General features: G+C 41.0%; 1 protein-coding gene across 1 annotated transcript in view; it reads right to left on the bottom strand.

Annotated features, from left to right (window-relative positions):
- tdrd1 (tudor domain containing 1) overlaps positions 1 to 21,517 on the bottom strand; it is a 117,000-nt gene that overhangs the window by 90,835 nt on the left and 4,648 nt on the right. Inside the window, exon 3 of the mRNA XM_059947904.1 lies at positions 15,476 to 15,699. The gene's annotated coding sequence lies outside the window, so the exon portion shown is untranslated. The remainder of the gene's footprint in view (positions 1 to 15,475; positions 15,700 to 21,517) is intronic.

Here is a 21,517-nt window from a genome sequence, read left to right as displayed (position 1 = left end):
TTTTGGAGGATCGATTTGGGGAAATCGATTAGTGGCTCACAGTATGAAAAGGTGCAACTGGTGGGGAACTACTTGTGTGTCCATCCTTGCCTGGGTGATAATTCCACCACTGAAGAACGGTCGTACATATCATGGTCATAGTCAGTGACCACAACAGGACTTCGGAAGACAACGGGAAGATCGACGGCACCAGCTCACGTCTCTCTCTCTCTCTCCACAACACTACTCAACTACATACCACAAACCGAAATGAACTCCCTTCATCATCTTAAGACTCTATCCATTCGCCCCTAGGTTTGAAAGAGCCTAGTTTTGTTCATATTTCCACACATATATCATTGCCAACCTGTTCAATATATTTGCATTTATATTACTATATTGCGTAGTTTATTAATAAACACTAATAGTTACTAGTAATACCAGACTCCAATGTGTTTTCCATTTCTGCTGGCTCTTTAACCCGGTCACGGGATACATGACAACCTCAACAGAGAAAGAGCAAGGCAAAATGCACCTCTACTTGAGGATTCTTCTTCATCACATAAAGGGATCAGTATCTTTCTAATCATTGAAAACACATGATGGAGATGTCCTTCCATCATTCAAAGACGTCTGCAGTGAGAGAGGATTGTTGCAAGCTGACAAACACTGGCAGCAAACTACGGAAGAAGCAGAGAGAACAAGAATGCCCAAAGCAATGAGAGATTTGTTTGTTGTCTTGCTAACAAGCACTGAAATTAACAATACACAGCAATTATGCAACAGGTTTAAGTATGCAATGTCTTAAGTTTTCTTACAAATGGAGAGGAGAACTATCAATGATCCTAATATCACGATTGATGAGAGGCATGCGTCACGGACAAGTTCTTCTGTATTTCCGAGAGAAACTTGAGAACTTGAACAAAACACTTGAAAAATATAACTTGCCAACACCAAAAAAACGGTACAATTACTCAAAGTGCTGGCAATCTGGAATTATTGTGTGAACTGCAAAACAACAGAGACAAACAACAGGAATTTGTTTCACATTAGGAGCCCCTATTGAATAATGAGCAAAGAGAGGTATATGATTATGAGTGTGACTACTTGGAAAGGAAACTCTCTTCAATGATTTTCATTGATGCACCAGGAGAAACGGGCAAGACATTTATCATCAACTTGATCCTCACTAAAGTTAGGGGAGATGGAGGTGTTGCTGTAGCATCATCAGGTATTACAGCAACATTGATGCCTGGTGGTAAGACAGCGCATTCAAGATTCAAAATACCCCTCAAAGTCAATGAAGATGCCCTTTATAACTTTGATAAAAACTTCAATACTGCAAACTTACACCAAAATGAAAGGCTTATTATCTGAGATGAATGCCCCATGATTAGGAGAGCTCCAAAGCTGTGGACTGGACTCTTCGTGGTGTATGCAGCAAGAATGAGGCCTTGGGGGGTATTTTAACCATTTGCTGTAGCAATTTCCATTAGCTTCTAGCAGTTGTGGAACGCAGAAATTATGATGTGGAGAATTCATGCATAAAAAAATCATACTTATGGAGTATCCTCAAGTTTCAATTGAAGAGAAACATGCAATTGAGGGAGAAGGACAATATTCTGAGATCTTATTGGATGTTGGAGAAGACAAGATTGAGAAAAATGAAAACGATGAAATCAAATTACCTGAAGATTTGATTCTGCCAGCAAAAACTATGGAAGAATGCATTGATTTAATCTACCCGACATTCAACAATCCTGCAGAACTGTTCTCAAGGAATTCTATCTTGGTTCCTTTCAATTAAATGATGCGAAAAATAAGCTTCACATGCATTAGACACTTCCCTGGAATCAGGAAAGAATATTGTTCCTCAATGCAGTAAGTGAAGGAGCTAATGCCACTCATTTTCCAACATAATTCCTTGATTCGGTCGAACTCTCTGGATTGCCACCACATAAACTGGAATTGAAAAGGGATCTCCCATCATTGCAATGAGGAACTTGGATCCACCAAGGCTTTGCATTGGAACACGAATGATGGTGGAAGAACTGCACAACAATCTCAGCATAGTAAGGATAAACATTGATGCATTCAAAAATGACATTGTCATGATCCCACAAATTACTCTCAATTTATCAGATCAATTTATCTTCAGCAGAGCCAGTTCCCGATACAGTCATGTATACATAAGGTGCAAGGCCAAACCATGGAGAACATGTTGATTTATTTGGAGAAACCAGTATTCCAGCATGGTCAGCTGTATGTGGCTTTAAGCCGGGGGGAAAAAGAAATGAAAATGTTACAGTATTCTTGAAGGGCAGTAGATCAGCCAGAAATGTTGTTATCAAAAGTGTCCTTCATTAAACGAGGAGCTATATTTGTCTTTCTACACGTCTTTCTTCTTTAATAAACTGAGTTTTTCTTCTTTAATTTCCAAAGCACATCACATCAGACTGCACTACCTTTCTCTCAAAGGGTGCCCCAACAGGTCACCCAGTTGTCCAGTTTCAGATAAAGGGTAGTCAACTTGTGACCCTTCTCTCTCCCTTGGACAAGTGAATTATACCAACACCTGATAATCTTTGAACAAAATATGCATCTTTCAAAAATTACAATAATTTAACACCACTATAAATCCTTCTTTAATATCCTCACATGTAGTTTACAATGAATGTCGATACAACACCCAATTTCATTCCAAGTTTGCCTTTCAATCTTTAGAAAGTTTGTCTTCTCAAACCTTTTTTAAAATATTCACTGATGGAAACTCCATGCAGTGGGATTTTCCACCCATTCTCCAGATTTACTTTTAGTGAATTCTATCTTTATACCTCCCTAATCATAGGGTTCAAATCCTGCTTCAGATATTAATTTGTTTTAAAATCAAGGTTGAATTTCAGAGAAATGTCGACAGTGGAGTGATTTCAGGCTATTCCTAGGTTTTAAAAAAAGCGTTGTTTTTAAGCCACACGAGTCAATTTTGTCCAAATCATAAACCATAAGATAATCACTCAATAAACTATGGCACTCCAGTACTGTAACAAAGGCCATCAAAAGCATATGAAACTGAAAAGGAAAATTACTAAGGGCGGGGAAAGAAGAAACTATCTGCCACTCCTAGGAATAAATGTAAAGACGTCAGAATGTAATGGTATGCGAGTTTGTTCACATGCAAAGGCATTAGAAGAATCCACTGATTTCATATCAATGTCCAAGATTTAAATTTCTCAGCTCACACGTTGTTACACATTGACAAATGTTTGAGATCCCTGGTTACCAGGTTACTAACTTAACCATATTAGCGCTTAAATTCAAAATCGAGACGCCATATGCAGAAGTATGTGGGTGCACAGGTGCAATGAAAAACTGGCTTTCGCAACCATTACAGGGCACATAGTATCGGATACACAACATTCAAAGGGAAAACAAATTAAACAAGCTGCGAGGTGCCTGCGGTTATAAACCGCCACCATGACCCAAAGGCTAGTCGGCCAGACCGAGGGAAGCTCCTTCCTGCAAAGCATTCCGCAACCAGCCCCGCCTTTCGGGGCGGCCTTTATATGGACAATATGGGACAATATCTAAATGGGATTAGGGCCCAGAACTGGTGAATAAATCCCTGGTCTTTTAACCAAACCCCTGAAGTCCCTTGTTTTCCTGTCACACCTGGCTTTCGCTCGTTTAAAGTTCCGTTAAACAAATTAACCGCAATTCTGTTACCATCCATGAACAGAACTAATCATTTCAATAATTTTTGATCGCCCCAGGACGGGGTCAGGTAACCGAAGCGAATTTAACAGGAAGGTACCGTCTTCTCGCTCCGGCGCTCCAACCGTCAGGCTCCCAAACTCAAACCAAGCCCACGTGCTCGATCCCTGCCACTGCGCACGCGCCCTAGCCCGCCCCTCAAACTGAACCCGCGTGCCCTGTCTCGCCCTCCCACTGCGCCTGCGCCCTAGCCCGCCCCTCAAACTGAACCCGCGTGCCCTGTCTCGCCCTCCCACTGCGCCTGCGCCCTAGCCCGCCCCTCAAACTGAACCCGCGTGCCCTGTCTCGCCCTCCCACTGCGCCTGCGCCCTAGCCCGCCCCTCAAACTGAACCCGCGTGCCCTGTCTCGCCCTCCCACTGCGCCTGCGCCCTAGCCCGCCCCGCAAACTGAACCCACGTGCCCGTCCCGCCCTCCCACTGCGCCTGCGTCCTAACGAGAGCGCCGAGAGGGAGAGGGATCCCCGCTGATTAATGAACCACTGGTCATGCTCTTCCATGGTTGGCCGTCCGGTAGGAGTTAATTGTCTGGCTCGAAAAGTTCAGACTGATTTTGATCTAGCTGTTTCTGGCGCCAGTGTTTACTGCTGCAAGTGCTCTCAAAAGTGCAAAGATGAAGACGATGACTTGGAAGAGTATGATGTTGGTCTGCAAAAGGAGGTTCTCTTTAAACTATTGGGCTTTTGCATCCTGTAGATTATACGTAATATTTCCCTAATCAAGAGCCAATAAATCCTGCACCAATTACTGTATATAGCTATGAGTTGGAGACCGGATGCATCATTGATGGAAACACCAATGCATTTGAATGGAAAATCCTACAAAAGGCAGTGGTTTTGGCGCAGTACGTCACAGGTAAAGCCCTCGCAACCATTGCACACATCTACATGAAATGCTGTCATAGGAAAGCAGCATCCAGAGATCCCCACCACCCACTCTTTTCTTGCTGTTGCCATCAGGTAGAAGGTACATGAGCCTCAGGATTAGGCACCACCAGCTTCAATAACAGTTACTTCCCTACAGCAATCAGGCTCATGTACAAAGTGGATAACTACATTCAATTGCCCATCCATTGAGATATTCCCACAACCACTGATCTCACTATAATGACTATCTTGTAATCACATGTTCTCATTACCATTTATTTATATTTGCACAGTTTCTTGTCTTCTGCACTCTAATCTTTCTGTGATCCTGTTATAGTTACAAATACATAAGATTTGCTGAGTACGCCCACAGAAAAATGAATCACTGGGCTGTACCATACATGTATTTTGATTATAAAAATTTACTTTGAGTATGTTGATATGGGTAGGTCACGTAGGCTGAAGTTTAGTCATCCTAGCAGCTGCTGTAGGATTGCCTCGACAATATGTTGTGACAGCTGCATCATCAATGGTATTCCTTCTATTAGAAGGTAGGAAATGGGAATCTTCACTGCCTATTACACAATGTGCTGTAGAGAAGGCTTGACCCAAATGTCGGGCAATGGAGACGATTCAGCGGTGAACGTTAAATTTAATAATAGTCTGTAAAATAACAAGCCATGAGATGTCACCAAAGAGAACACAGAAACTAAACACAGAAAGCAACAAGGTAAACTTTAGGCAAGGAGCAAGAAAACTAGGAGCAACAAGTTGAGGCCATCTGATGCAATGAGTGAACAGGACTGTGGATGAGAACTGGGGTTAAATAGGTTGCAGGACTGTGGATGAGAATTGGGGTTAAATAGGTTGTAGGTGATTAATCTGGAATGAGCAGCAGGTGAATCCTATTAGCATTTGCAGGCTCAGAGCTGTCACCAGAAGTAGGGCTCACCCACCCTCTAACCGACAGTTGGCCCCCAGGACAATTCAGATGGGCCTGGAAGACCTCACCTATGAGCAATGGATCCAAGACTTCACCCAGGACCTTTCCTCTTACCAAGGGCACCAAGTTCTCATCTCACCCACAGTGACTTGAATCCATTAACAAGCATTGGACCACCTTCCACTATCCCAGGTTCTGGATTTGCAGTCTCAGGTGGTCCATGGACAATGGGCTTGAGGTAGGACACGTGGAAGATAGGTGTGATCCTGAGGGATGGTGACAGCTGGAGCTGGTAAGTGACTGGATTGATGTGATGTGTGATTTTGGAGGGACCAATGAACTGTGATGAATGGTTGTGGAAGTCAATGTGTAGGGGCAAACCTTGGGTGGACAGCCAGACTACTCGAGACTGGAGCACTGTTAGTGGTTGGCCTGGCAGCAGTCAGTGCATTTGGCAGCTACGATGGCACTTTGTACCCTCCTCCAATCATTCTAGCAATGGTGTATCAGGGTTCTGGTGGACAGGACCTTCACTGTGTCCATCTGTCCTCAAATACTGAATGATCAAACGCTGTCCATTTTAATTACCTATGGAATTCTCCTGTGATCCTCACCAGAGTTTACATACCACCAGCATCCAACTATACTCAAATACTCATAGTACTGCTTGATGTCATCTCCAAACAAGAAACAGTCCATCCTGCTGCATTTCTAATTATAGACAGAGACTTCAACCAGGCTTGTTTAAAGAAAACCTTGCCCAGTTACCATCAGTATATATAACCTGTAACACCAGAGATCCCAATACACTAGACCACTACTACACTAAGATAAGGAATGACTATTGTTGCATGCATAGACAGTATTTTGGTATATCAACTCACTTGGCTGTCCTTCTCCTACCTTCATACTGGCAGGGTCTAAAGAGCAAAGCTCCAGACATTAGGGCAACAAAGAGATGGTCACAGGAGGCAGACAGAAACTAAACACAACAGGCAATGAGGTAAACATTAGGCAGGGAAAGTGAAAGCTGAGAGCAACTGGTTGAGGCCAGCTGGTTCAATAAGCCAACAAGGACTGTCACTGAGAACTGGGTTTAAATAGGCTGCAGGTGATGAATCTGGAACGAGCAGCAGATGTCTTCTATTAGCTGGTGGAGCCTGCATGTACAAGTTAGGAGGTATTGAGGGGAGCAGAACTGGTATATGCAATTCTGTTCTCAACACAGCTGAAAATGAAACCCTGTTTAACGAAAGATTCAAAAGCCCACAACCCTTGACTCATTAAAAAAAATCTGCAAGACTTTCAATATCTCTGTTTTTCTAGTTCTGTTGGGAAAAACTATAGAAGCATGTAGCCTCTAGATCAGGGGTTCGCAAAGTTTTTATCTGCTGTGGACCCCATCATTAACTAAAGGGTCTGTGAACCCCAGGTCGGGATCCTCTGCTCTGGAGGCAGACTGAATAATGGACTGAGACTTTAATGGGCCATGTTGATATGTGCATGTACATTTTGTTTAGGTTGTGATTGTAAAATCTCAGCCTGTGATTTAATCATTTATTCCTGTGATATTAATTTAAGGCCTGTTCTACAAACATTTGTAGATAGGAGACTGGGAAGCTATCCATTTCTATTATAAAACAGTGGTATGGGATCTTTTATACTTATTTGAAGGTATCAGGTTAACATCACTGCAGAGTTGTATTCTTTCAATCTAGATGATATGCTCAAGACCCATTTTGAGTCCTCGGCCTTCTGAAGCAGGAATGTTACCAATAAGCCAAATATTAAGGCATGCCAAGATAAATATACTTGAAATATTATACACCCATTGAGTACTGAAGTTATAAAACAAAATAATTAAACTTTAAATTGTCATTCTTTACCAGCAAAATATGTGACATAATGTTAGTGGACACAAACAATGAAAAGCTGTGCTCCGAGTTTGTAACCTGAAATTGATAGCTACAGAGGTAGAATGTGCCTGATTGTTATATGATTTGGGCTATCAGAGAATGACATGAATATTCAGAAGGTATTGTATGCCCTGTATGTTAACAGAATAGAAACCCATCTTATTACAAAAGTTGTGCTTTCTGTAGAGATGTACAGCTAGGTGCAACTTTCCAATCAATGACATGAGCTTCCAAACAGAATTGATTTGAGAACTGTCATATCATTGCAAAGAGTGATTTATTTGACCCACAAAGGAATTCAGAGGGTCAAGCACCATCTATGGGGGGAGATGGATAGTTGTGAGGAACACTTCATGGAAGGAATATTTTTTTCCAATCTTTTGAGGATGAAGTTGGAACAAAGATCAATGTCTAGCCATTATTTTCTACCCTGTTTTTTGAGTTAATTTTTCTCATATCAGGGCATAGTATTGTTTTGAATCATGATATTATATTTAGTCAACATATCAATTGGTTTAGAATCAAAGAGCACTTTCACTTCACCTGCAAAAGAACAATTTCCCAGTGGCCAACCATTTTAATTCTAATCCCAATTCCCATTCTGACATGTTGGTTCATAGCCTCCTCTATTGCCATGATGGTGCCATTCTCAGGTTTGAGGAACAACACCTCTAATCTGGTAGCCGCCAACACGAAGGCATAAACATTGATTTCTCCGACTTCTGCTAATTTCCCCCCTCCACCTTCTTTCTTCTTCAATTCCCTACACTGCCCCCCTTTTCTCAAACTATCACCCCCCCCCCCCGCCGTGTTCCTCCTTTTTTCCCACAGTCTACTCTCCTCTTCTGTCAGATTCCTTCTTCTCCATTCCTTTATCTTTTCCACCTGTACCACATCCAGGCATCCTACTTGACTCTCCCCAACTCACCTGGCTTCATCTATCACCTTCTAGCTTGTACTCCTTCCCCTCATCCTCACCTTTTTTATTCTGGCATCTTCCCTTTGCTTTCCAGTCCTGAAGAAGGGTCTCAGCCCAGAACATCAACTGTTCATCTATTTCCATTGATGCTGTCTGACCTGCCAGGTTCCTCCAGCATTTTGAGTGCTTTGCTAACCGTAAGATAAATGCTTTTTCATCTAAATTTTGTTTTTTTTTTCAGAATTTTGAAAACGTTTATGTTTTGATAGCAGTAGTTTGTTTTGATAGCAGTAGTTTAGGATAGTTTGAATTTTAGATGATCCGTGAGGGGGAAAGAGGTGCATAGAAACATTTCTAGAAATCCAAATAATGGCAGACCAGAATGCAAAGTTGAATAATTTATTCAATTTCCCATAGCCTATAGGACTCACTTTCAAGGAATCTTTATCTCATGTTCTTGATATTTATTGCTATTTATTATTATTTCTCTTTGTACATGCACATTTTGTTGTCTTTTGCACATTGGTTATTTGTCCATTTTTTGTGCAGTTTTTCATTGATTTTATTTTGTTTCTTTTTATTTACTGTGAATTGTCTGCATGAAAAGGAATCTTGGGGTAATATATGGTGACAGTATGTACTTAGCTAATAAGTTTACTTTGAACTTCGAACTTTTGAATGGTGTTAGCAGATCTATACTATATTGATCAGTATGAAATTATCTTACCAATCAGTACAAATGGCAAAATTGACAATATATACAATAAGAAATTTAAGCCTCTTTCACCCCTGTGTGTGAGGCATTTAATTTCTTCAATTGATCCTTCTATGTCTATGCATTTCCATTCCTCTCAATGTTAACAGGAAACAGATCCTCAAAGTAGTTCTAGGAAAGCATCACTTGGCTGGAGATGGTAGGGCTAAGTCCCACACAATATTGGCCCTCAGTCCCTATTTCATGAAGGTAAGCATATAAGCAGCAGAGTAGATTTCAGTGTGGGATAGTACATCACTTTTACTAACCCTTTAGTCTTACTGAAAGTGAGAGAGCGATGAGGTGCGTTGGCTGGATATTACTGGTATATATTAGGCCAAATTTGGAGTATTGTGTACAGTTCTGGTCACCAAATTATAGGAAAGATGTCAACAAAATAGAGAGAGTACAGAGAAGATTTACTAGAACGTTACCTGGGTTTCAGCACCTAAGTTACAGAGAAAGGTTGAACAAGTTAGGTCTTTATCCTTTGGAGCTTAGAAGGTTGAGGGGGGACTTGATAGAGGTATTTAAAATTATGAGGGAGATAGAAAAGAGTTGACGTGGATAGGCTTTTTCCATTGAGAGTAGGGGAGATTCAAACAACAGGACATGAGTTGAGAGTTAAGGGACAAAAGTTTAGGGGTAACACGAGGGGGAACTTCTTCACTCAGAGAGTGGTAGCTGTGGAGAACGAGCTTCCAGTAGAAGTGGTAGAGGCAGGTTCGATTTTGTCATTTAAAAAAAAATTGGATAGGTATATGGACAGGAAAGGAGTGGAGGGTTATGGGCTGAGTGCAGGTAGGTGGGACTAGGTGAGAGTAAGCATTCAGCACGGATTAGAAGGGCCGAGATGCTCTGCGACGACACTGGTGCCAAGCTGCTTGGGTCCTAGTGCCCTTCCCTTGGACAACATCGGTGGCGTGGAGAGGGGAAGGCTTGCAGCTTGGGCAACTGCCGGTCTCCCATACAACCCTGCCCAGGCCTGCGCCCTGGAAACCTTCCAAAGCACAAATCCATGGTCTCAAGAGACTAACGGATGCCAATAATAAATGATAACTATGCACACCTGGCCCTCTATAATTACAGTACCAGTGACTCAGGTTCAATTCCCTCTACTGCCTTTAAAGAGTTTTTATGTTCACTTAATTGCCACTTGGGTTTCTTCCAGGTGCTCTGGTTTCCTCCCACAATCCAAAGATGTACTGGTTGGTAGGTTAATTGGTCATTGTAAATGATCCCGTGATTAGGCCAGGGTTAAATCAGGGGATTGCTGGGCGGCATGGCTCGAAGGGCCAGAAAGGCCTGTTCCATGCAGTATCTCAATAAAACATAAGTAAAATATTCAATATCTAATCTTCACTTGGGGGAAGAGCAAGAGCTGCTGAGTTTCAATGCCCACAAACCAAACAATAAGCTAAACATCATGTTTTATTTTAGTTCATGCTAATGCACATATTTGCTTACTTTACCTCCTGCTCCATTCCATCAGATCAATGGACTCAGTCTACTCTCAAACTACAACAGAGCAATCCTAGTTTCCGCCACTCTGACATAAGTCCTATTAAATTCAGGCTATTTGCAGAGCTAATCAAGCACCAATATAGTTGAATCACAGTGCCACCAGTGTTATGAAATACCAAACGCTTTTTTTTATATCCAGCATACTATCGACATGGGATGTAGTGGCAAATAATACAAAATCAAACAGAAAAAAACTATTGCCACTAGCCTGCAACCACCACATAACACACCCTCAAGCTCCAATGAAATGATTGTTCCAAAAAGTCAAATTCCTTATTTCGAACCTTTATTAACAATTAGCAAACATATAATCTTGAAGCAGTATTAAGTGGTCAGCAAAGATATGACCTCTGCTGGTCCCGAGCTACAAACAGCCACAAAATAGGCAGGAATATATAATTTATTCCCTTCTCCTTTACAATGCCCCCACTCATGCGACTAGTTACCGTATTAAACATAATAAGCAAGCAACACAGATTACATAGCTCCTTAAGAGGTTTTATTAGAGAATTTATAAAGGAAAATAGTAAATGAATATAGTTATGAAATATCAAGGGAGGTCACGTCATACATTATATCTTAAGTCCCTCTGCTAGAACAATTCATGCCAATTTCATGGCACCAAAGCTGTTTCCATTTCTAGTAATAGATGAGTTGGAAGTGTATCAGAGCCTAATAGCCAGGTTTTTTGGTGGATGAAAGCAGGTCGAAGGAGGCAACAGTGAAACAGCAGACAATATTGGAAATCAGCTAACAATAGAGGAAATGGATATTAGGGTTAATGTTTCATGTCAAGTCGAAAACTTTAGCAAAACTTCTTTGGTTTGTCTGAGCTGCATTTTCAAACTGATCAATTGTTACTTCAGTCACCATTTCACTTCTCTGTTAACGTCAACTCTGTGGCCTCCAGCAATGAAACTTGAAGAAAGAGCAAAGAGTAACACCTAATTTTTTCATGCGATACGTAATATATTCTGGCCTTGACCAATAACTTAATAACTATTACTAAGTTCTGTTTGTGTGTTTGTTACCACAGCACTCAAATTTGGATCTTAGCATATTTCTCTGAGGAGCACTGATTTCTTAAGATATTCATACAGTGACACTTTTAACAATCCTAATTGATAGTTACTTGAACGTTCTCAAATTTTAAACTACTAATTAGCCATTCAAGACTTATATCCAAAGAATTTTTTTGTTTGTTTGATAGTTTGTAGTATTTTGCTGTCATAGAAGAACCAATAAAATTATATGTGTGTGTTCCAACAGTTTTTAGTTTAGAGTCCACTACTGTCAGTTTTTTGTAACTCATGGGTATAGGTTCTAAATTTTAACAGCAATTGCAATGAGTCTTTAATATTTAGCAAGTTCTCTTTTTCAGGATGTACTGTATACTAATTTAGATCAATTATAAACAGCAGAACACATGAAAATTAAATAAGCAAAACATTTTATTAATTGTTAAACAATTATTTTAAATAGGAAGAGCAGTAAATCATGAGAGAAGTTTTAGACAAATAATCACGAGTTAATAGATAATATTATTTTTGAAGTTGAGTCCACTGGTCAACACATTTCAATGTTCCCTTTGTTTTGATCAACCAACACATTATTGCAACACATTATTCAGATGTTAGCCCTCCTAACCAGTGATAAATTTCTATTAATTGTTCTCAGTTAAATTTACAATCATGTTCCAAGCACAATAACATCTACAGTTTACAGGAGCCTAAATTCAAAAATGGGTTTTTTTAATCTGGCAGTAAGGCACACCAATTCATGATTGTTATGTCATATGTACATGGTGATGTTGATACATGACCACATAAGTTACTTCCATATTATACAGAAATTCACCACAGTGCTTTCCCTTGTTGAAAAACATATATGTAAACATTCTTAATACCTCTAAGCACAGATAGTAGATTTAGTGCATTAACTGATTTACTTAATTGGTTCAACCATCCTGATATTGTACCTGTTTCCTGAAGTTGGATGAGTTCCTTGACACTGAAGAACTTGCAGCTTCTTGGCTTGGCTCACAACTGTTCTGTGACTCTTCAACAGTATTGATTGTGGGCTATCATCGGGAATAAATTTCCCATAGATATTCCTTCAGTATCTTCAAGTAGGTCACTTGCTGAGATTGTTTGACATTTCTGGTACTGACCGTTTCTGATGCATACTACTTCTAAGCACGTATTCCTCCAAGAAGACCACGACCTTGTCATAGGGTTTGGAGGCTTGTGTGCCTCAATAAACCAGAGAGCTATGTTGGCTGGAGTCGGGGCTTTACACTTTGACTCTTTGTAGAGTCACCCATGCCAAATATTTCAAAGGATAGAGGCCAGACTAAGAGTGGTCCTCCAGTCCTCCCGGCTCAGAGGTTCAACTCAGGGCTAACAACCGTGACATTTTTTTAAATTGTGACAGAAACAGCAATGAAGAAACCATTATCTGTGTGTAACTGTATTATGGCTAATGACAGACAGAGATGGTGGACTTTCACAGATGTGCTAAATGTCATTACATATTCAGACAACTTCACTGAGGTCCCTTTGATAGGCTGTGTCCTTCTTCAACAGCCTGTTGACCCTTGCTTAGTAAAGCTTGTTTTTTTCTGCTTTGATTTATTTCTTCTTGCTTCATTTACCTGCCTTACAGCTTTCTCTGTGTAACTAATCGTAAGTCCTCAGTGACCGTAACAAGGATATTGTTATCTATTAGTTGGAGTGTGAAAGTTGAATTTTCATTGTCAGATTTAAATGATTCGTGCAGTAATCTGGTAGAACATCAGGGGTTACGTGTTTTTTGAGAAATTCTGTTTAGTCTTACTGTGATAGCCAAGCCAGTTATGCTTGAATGTCATTATTACATTAGTGTTTTCTGACCTAGAATTGTTCTGTAATCTCTAAATAGCACAAAGGGTTACCCAGTAAGAAATAATTAAATATTCATCATGAAGCGAATTATTAATTTTTCATCTTGCTTAGTACAAATTTATGATCTCTTTGTTAACACAATGCAAAGAAAATGCAAAATAGGCAAAACAGGCAAAGAACCTGCCTGATATTCAAAATTTAGCCAATGACTGAAGCAATGCTATAACTTCAAGATATTCATACTAGCTGTAAGATTCTCACCATTTCATAGTAATCCAGTAGAAACTTACTTTAGTAGACCAGATTCTTTCTCAGATACATCATCCAATTTAATTTCTTGTTCTTTTTAATAAGATAGTGTAATGACATGAACACACTCCAGACACTGTGCTCCATTTGGAGAGGTTCTCAATCCATTAAATGGACTGGACAGCAGCATCAGTAAGGGTCAGGCAGTGGCATCTGTTTCATGATAATTTCATCGTGGTATTTGGGCCTAGTAGTATTGTCTCACTCTTGGTCTCCTGACCTGGAACATTTAATAATTAAGTATAGAGGGTTATACTCACTGAAAGAGTTCTCTGCTGTGACACTAACCACAGTTTATATACCGCCAAAGGCAGATGTCATACAAGCACTCCATGTATTGAGTGCAATGATTAACAAACAAGAAATGGACTACCCAGATGCCTTTCACATCATTACTGGAGACTTCAAACAAACTAGCTTGAAGAAATCTCTTCCCATCTACTATCAGCACAAGAAACCCAACATTCTCAACTGCTAATTCACCGATATCAAGAATGCTTAATGTTCCATCCCTTTATTGCATTTCAGGAAATCTGACCATTTGGCTGTCCTCTTCCTCCCTTAAAATAGGCAGAGGCTAACGAGTAAAGCACCAGACATAAGCGCAACAAAAACGTGGTCACAGAAGGCAGAGGAGTTAGAATTAGACTGCTTCAAGTTGGTGGACAGGGCCTTGTTCAAGGACTCAGAGGACCAGAATGCGTTCGCCATGGTGGTCACAGACTAAAGTCAGCTGTATAATGAATATGCCTCAGCTGAGCGTGCCCCACAAAATCATTCAGATTCTTCCCCAACCAGAAGCCCTGGATAAAATCTCCTGAGGGTTAGCTAGGTGGTATTCGGGACTGGCATTTCAGGAAAGTACAAGTGGTCCAAGTGTGACCTCCAGAGAGCAATCTCTCATGCAAAGTGGCAATTCTGAACTAAACTTGAGGCTCAATAACTGGCAGGGCTTGAATCCCATCACTTCCTACAAAGCAAAACCAAGCAACATAGATAACAAAAAGGTTTCGCTTCCAGAGGAGTTCAGTGCCTTTTATGTTTGCTTTGACTGACAGAACATGGAGGCATCTTCAGAAACTCTGACAACTCTACGATTTCAGTCTCTGAGGCTGAGTGACAGCATCCTTCTGGAGGGTGAATCCACAGAAGGCATCAGGCTCAGATGGCATATCTTGCTGAGTACTGAAGACATTTACAAATCAATTGGCTGGAGTGTTTATGGACATCTTCAGCCTCTAACTTTGGCAGTCTGAGATACATACCTGCTTTTAGCAGGCTTCAATCATACCGGTACCCAAGAAGAATGTGGTAACTTGCCTCATTGACTGTCATTAAGTAGCATTTACCTCCACTGTGATGAAGTGCTTTCAGAGGTTGGCCATGAAACATATCAACTACTGCCTGAGGAGTTCAAATTGAAGTTTATTGTCATCTGACTGTGCATATATACAATGAAATGAAACAGACTGCAGTGCACTCACACGACATACAGCACACGTAGTACATATAGTAAACCAAAATCTTATACTATAAATAAGTTAATAAAATATAGTTCAGAATGCATGTAGTGAAGTGCAGCACAGGTAAACATCTCAGTAAACAGCTCACTGACCTAGTGATGAGACCTTGGTGGTGGCAGAGTATTCACTCGTCTCACAGCCTGAGGGAAGAAGCTGTTACCCAGTCTGGCAGTCCTGGTCTTCACACTCGTGTACCTCCTTCCAGAAGGTAGTTAATCAAAGAGATCGTGGGATACGTGCAGTGTTCTCTCTAAGCTGCGTGGAGCACAGCCGCGTGGTAAATTCTCCTGTGCGTATAACCTTTGTTGTCGCACAGCTGGACGAAAGACAGACGAGAAAAATTTTACGAAATATGAAAGATTTTCTTTGTTGTACTTTATTTCATTATACCCTTCAATTAATAAATAAATAAAATCAAAAGTATGTGATTTTTCAATTTTCATTCTAAGTAATCATAGTATGCATATTGCCAAAAAAAAAACATTTAAAGTGCTGCAGTTTTTAGCTTGTGTAAAAAAAATTTCCTTGCTCAGAGCAAGGACTGGTCCATGAAGCTGCAAGAAAAAATCAGGATATTTTAATGAGTGGTAGGGATCCTTTACAATGTTTCAGGCCCTTTGTCTGCATTTGTCCTGGTAAATGGCACAAGGGAGAAATAGGGAGTGAGGGAGACTACAGTAATCCTCTCAGTGGTTTTTACTGTTCTATTGTGGTCTGATGCTTCGCAGCTTTCGTACCACACAATGATTGATACTGTCAGTTACTTGATAATTGTCATGTAGAAAGTTGTTAGAATGGGGGTGTGGAGTTTTGCATGCCTCAGTCTCCTCAGAAAGTGTAGATACAGCTGTTCCTTCTTGATTAATGCGGAGGTGCTATGGGTGCAGGTTAGATGATCTATTTCATGCACACCAAGGAACTTTGTGCTCTTCACTCTTTCCACATCAGAGCTTTTCATGTGCAGTGGAGAGTGCTTCCTGAAGTGCACAATCATCTATTTTATCTTGTCTATGTTGAGACTCAGGTTGTTATTGTTGCAGCATTTTACAAGCCTCTCTACCTCCTCTGTCTTTGCCAACTCATTTTTGGTAATGAAGCCAACCACTGTTGTATCATTAGTGAATTTGATGATGTGGTTTGGGCTGAATCTGGCAGAGCGGTTGTGAGTAGGCACTGTGAATAGCAGTGGAGTGAGCACACAACCCTGGGGACTGCCAGTGCTCAGTGTGATGGAGCTTGAGATGTTGCTGCCAACTTGGAATGACTGGGGTCCTTCCACCAAGAAGTCTAAGATCCAGTTACAAAGAGGGGGTGTTGAGTCCCAATGAGGATAGTTTACTCACCAGTCTCTGAGGGATGATCATGTTAAATGCCAAGCTGAAGTTAATGAACAACATCCTGGCATATCAGTTGTCATTTTCTAGATGGGACAGGATGAAGTGGAGGGCTGAGGTTATGATATCATCAGTGGTCTGGTTTGAATGGTAGGTAAACTGGAAATGGTCCATTGTAACTGGAAGGTGGGATTTTATATGATCCATTACTAGCCACTCAAAGCACTTCATGATTGTTGAACTCGGTGCCACTGGACAGTAATAATTTTGGCCTGCTATGGTTGCTCTCTGGGGTGCTGGAATGATGGTGGCTGCCTTTAAACCTTCAAGGACAGTGTTTCAGAGACTCATTAAAGATTTCCATTAAGATATCTGTTACTTGGCCTGCACAGTCCCTCAGCACCTGACCAGGTATGCTGTCCAGCCCTACGTCGGTTTACCCTGGCTCGGGTTCACTGAACCTCGGCTGTGGCTAGACAGCCTGTTCCCCAGGGAGAGAAGGGGCTTGGAGTGACTTTGGGCTGTTCCAATTTGCCTACTAGAAAAACAGGTTATCAGCATATGATACTTCATTTGTCCTTCGCTCAGTTCAGAAACACCCGTAGAAAGAAGATGCATAAATCAAGATGCTTTTCATTGACAACAACTAAGCATGAAAACTATCATCCCCTCGAAACTCATCGCTAAGCTCCAAGACTAGGGCTTTGATACCTCACAATTCAATTGGATCCTTTACTTAGTTACTTGCAGATCCCGTTCAGTATGGATCGGCAACAACATCTCCTCCACAGTCACAATCAGTACAGTTGCACCACTGGAATCTGTGGTTAGCCCCCTGCTTTAGTCACTTCATACCTATGATTGTGTGGCTAAGTAAAGCTCCAAAATTGTATTTAAGTTTGCCGATGTCACCACTGTTGTTGGCCCACTCAAAGGTGCTGATGAATCAGCATATTAGGAGGAGACTGAAAATTTGTTTGAATGGTGTGACAACAGGCTCTCACTCAACTTCAGCAAAACCGAAGAGTCGTTTATCTCCGGAGGTTCCTGAGTCAGTTCTCACTGGGGGAATCAGTGGTGGAGAGGGCCGGTAGTTTTAAATTCCTTGTGATTATTGTATCAGTGGATCTGTCCTGGGATCAACATGTAAGTACCATCACAAAGAAGGCACAGGAACTCCTCTATGTTCTTTGATGTTTGTGTAAATTCAGTACGCATGTCACCAAAACCTTTGACAAACTTCTACAGACACATATTAGAGAGTATCTTGACTGGTTGCACCCAGGCACGGTATGGAAGCAACAATGCCCAGGAACAGAAAATCTGACAGAAAGTGGTAGATGCAGCCCACTCCATCACAGGCTAGTCTGTCCACACCATGTAGCACATTTAAAAGGAGTGGTGCCACAAGAAAACAGCACCCATTATCAAGGACCACCACAATCCAGGCCATGCTCTCTTTATGCTACTTCCATCAGGCTGGAGGTATAGAAGCCTTAGGTCCCACCACAGATTCAGGAGCAGTTATTCTCCTGCAACTATCAGGCTCCTGAATCAGCATAGATAACTTTACTCACCACAACTCTGAACTGATAATACAACATACAGGTATACTTTCAATAACTCTATAACTCATGTTCTCAGTATTATATATATTTTATTTGCACAGAAATAGAAGTGTAAAAGTATCTCATGATCTTCTGTTGCTTCAACCCACCCACTTCAAGGTTTGATGTGTTATGCATTCAGACATGTTCTTCTGCACACCACCATTGCAACGTGTGGTTATTTGAGTTACTGTTGTCTTCCTGTCAGCTTGAACCAGTCTGGCTATCCTCTACTGACCTTTCTCATTAACAATCCATTTACATCCACAGAACTGCCACACACTGGATGTTGCTTGTTTTTCACACCATTCTTTGTAAACTGTAGAGACTATTGTGTGTGAAAATCCCAGGAGTCCAACAGTTTCTGAGATACTCAAACCACTCCATTTGGCCCAATAATCATTCCATGGATAAAGTCACTTAGATCACATTTCTTCCTCATTTTGATGTTTGGTCTGAAGAACAACTGAACCTCGTGATCATGTTGTGGACACATGATTAGCTGATTTGTATTTGAATTAACAAGCAGGTGTATGTAATAAAGTGGCCACTGCTTGTACATATGCTTTGATAATAAACATGAGAAGTTCTGCAAATGCCGTAAATGCAAAGCAACACACAAAATGTTGGCGGAACCAATCGTGTCAGGCAGCATCTGTGGAATAAAACAGTTGACATTTTAGCCTGAGACCTTTCTTCAGGACTGGAAAGAAAGGGAGAAGATGCCAGAATAAAAAGGTGGAGGACAGAGGAAGGAGGATAGCTAGAAGATGATAGGTGAGGCCAGTTGAGTGGGAAAGGTAAAGAGCTAGAGAAGAAGGAATCTGATAGGAGAGGAGAATTAACCATAGGAGAAGGGGATCCAGGGAAAGGTAATAGGCAGGTGAAAAGATGCAATGGGCCAAAGTGGAGAAGAGAAGAATGAAGGGATCAAAAGGAAGGAGAACTTTTTTTACCAGAAGAAAAAATTGATATTCATGCCATCAGTTTGGAGGCTATCCAGACAGAATATAAAATGTTGTTCCTCCACCCTGAGGCATCATGGCACAAGAGGAAACTATGGACTGACATGTTGGAACAGGAATGGGAATTGGAATTAAAATGTTTGGCCACCGGGAAATTCTGCTTTTGGCAGATGGAGAGGAGGAGCTCAACAAAGCAGTCCCCCGATTTACGATGGCTGTCATCAATGCAGAGGAGGTTGCACCAGGAGCACCAGACACAATAGATGATCCCCAGCAGATTCACAGATGAAGTGTTGCTTCACCTGGAAGGTCTGCTCGGGACCTTGAATGGAGGTGAGGGAGGAGGTGAATGGGAAGGTGTAGCACTGTGGCTGCTTGCAAGGATAAACGCTTGGAGAGACAAGGGAATCATAGTGAGTGAAGGGAATGATTCCTGTGGAAAGTGGAGATTGGGAGGTAAAGATGTATTTGTAAGAGGATCCCTTTGGAGATGGTGGAAGTTGTGGAGAATGATGTGTTGGATGCAAACTCTCATGGGGTGGTAGGTAAGAATAGGAGGAACTCTAAAGTGGTTAAGGTGGCGGGAAGATGGGATGAGTGCGGATGTTCGGGAAATGGAACAGATGTAGGTGAGGGCAGCATCAATGGTGTAAGAAGGTAAACCCTGTTCTTTGAAAAAAGAGAACACAAAGGATGTTGGTTGACAGTTTGTCTCCAGAGATAGAGACAGAGAGATTCAGAAAGGGAGGGAGGTGTCAGAAATGGACCAAGTGAATTTAAAGGCAGGTTGGAATTTGGAGGCAAATTTGAAATTGACGAGCCACATCATGCATCCACTTTGACATTTATTTGATCAGACAAGAATCTAGAAAAGGAATATTAAATCATTCTCACAAGAACAAAGCTTTCAGACATCTGTTGGCTATTGCCTTCAAGGTAACAATGTTCATTAATATTGATTTCAGACTATACTTCATTTGGCTGTTCAAGGATTCATTTAGAACCTTTCAAATTTCTGATACTGAAAGTGAAGTTACATCAGCACTTGCACAGAAACCTTCCTCTGCTATAATTACAGCAATTTTAATTTTGCAGTAATTGTATCTTCATTGCAGAGACTCTGCCATAACCTGCAAAACAGGATGTGGGAGGCATTATCCTCTGAGTGGCTTCAATTTACCTTGCAGTTGTCAAATGATCTCACTGATTTGTGTATTCTAAATCTTGCTACCATCTGAATTGCCTAAATGGCCTAAATTTGAATGGTACGTTTGTCTAAAATCCATTGATTCCTGCTTGGACACTGTTGAAGATGTCAACATATTTGGAGAATGGTGTTTCAAACTTGTGTGAATGCTGACCATGTCCTTTTGATTCCTCTGATTTGCAATCATACAAAGCAGTCCTTGCCCAATGGAACCAAATGCTCATTATTATTTTCCACAATCATTGCTAAGTTTAGATTCTGGCCGTTTTGGTGTATCATCTATTGCATCTGTCTGAAAGGCTTTAAGCTCTTATGAGAAATCTTGAGGGTGTTCATACTGTTGTAAAGGACAAGTATCTGAATTGCTTCTTAAAAGGATTATTATAATAGATCAATCTGCATTGGATAAATCTGAAGCGCTATTGAGTTGCCTTCAGTGAGTAACCTAAATGTCATGTTGTGTCACACTACACCATGGATGGGATATAATATGAATTTGTGTGATCTGCAGAAGTTGAAATATTATTTTTTTCTATCATGAATAAGAAAAAAATGCATAAATAAATAATTGTCAGTACAGTTGACCAGAGATACTGGTGTTCTCATTTTGCTATTCCTGTTTATGAACCAGAGTTTTAGGAATTAGCTTGAGAAGTGGCAGATGGACTTCAATCCTGATAAGTGTAGGCCCAATTTGAAGACAGAATATAATATAAATGGTAAGACTTGGCAGTGTGGAGGGTCTGAGAGATCTTGGGGTCCATGTTGGTAGGACACTCAAAGCTGCTGCGCAGGTTGACAGTGTTGTTAAGAAGGCATATGTTGTGTTGTCATTCATCAACCGTGGGATTGAGTTCAAGAGCCAAGAGGTAATGTTACAGCTATATAGGACCCTGGTCAGACCCCACTTGGAGTACTGTGCTCAATTCTGGTCGCCTCACTACAAGAAGGACATAGAAACCATAGAATGGGTGCAGAGGAGATTTACAAGGATGTTGCCTGGATCGGGGAGCATGCCTTA

This window comes from Hypanus sabinus, chromosome 22, assembly GCF_030144855.1.
Source record: "Hypanus sabinus isolate sHypSab1 chromosome 22, sHypSab1.hap1, whole genome shotgun sequence".
NCBI lineage: Eukaryota > Metazoa > Chordata > Chondrichthyes > Myliobatiformes > Dasyatidae > Hypanus > Hypanus sabinus.
Note: the sequence above shows the minus strand (reverse complement) of the source record. Positions and strands in the feature narration are given on the sequence as shown.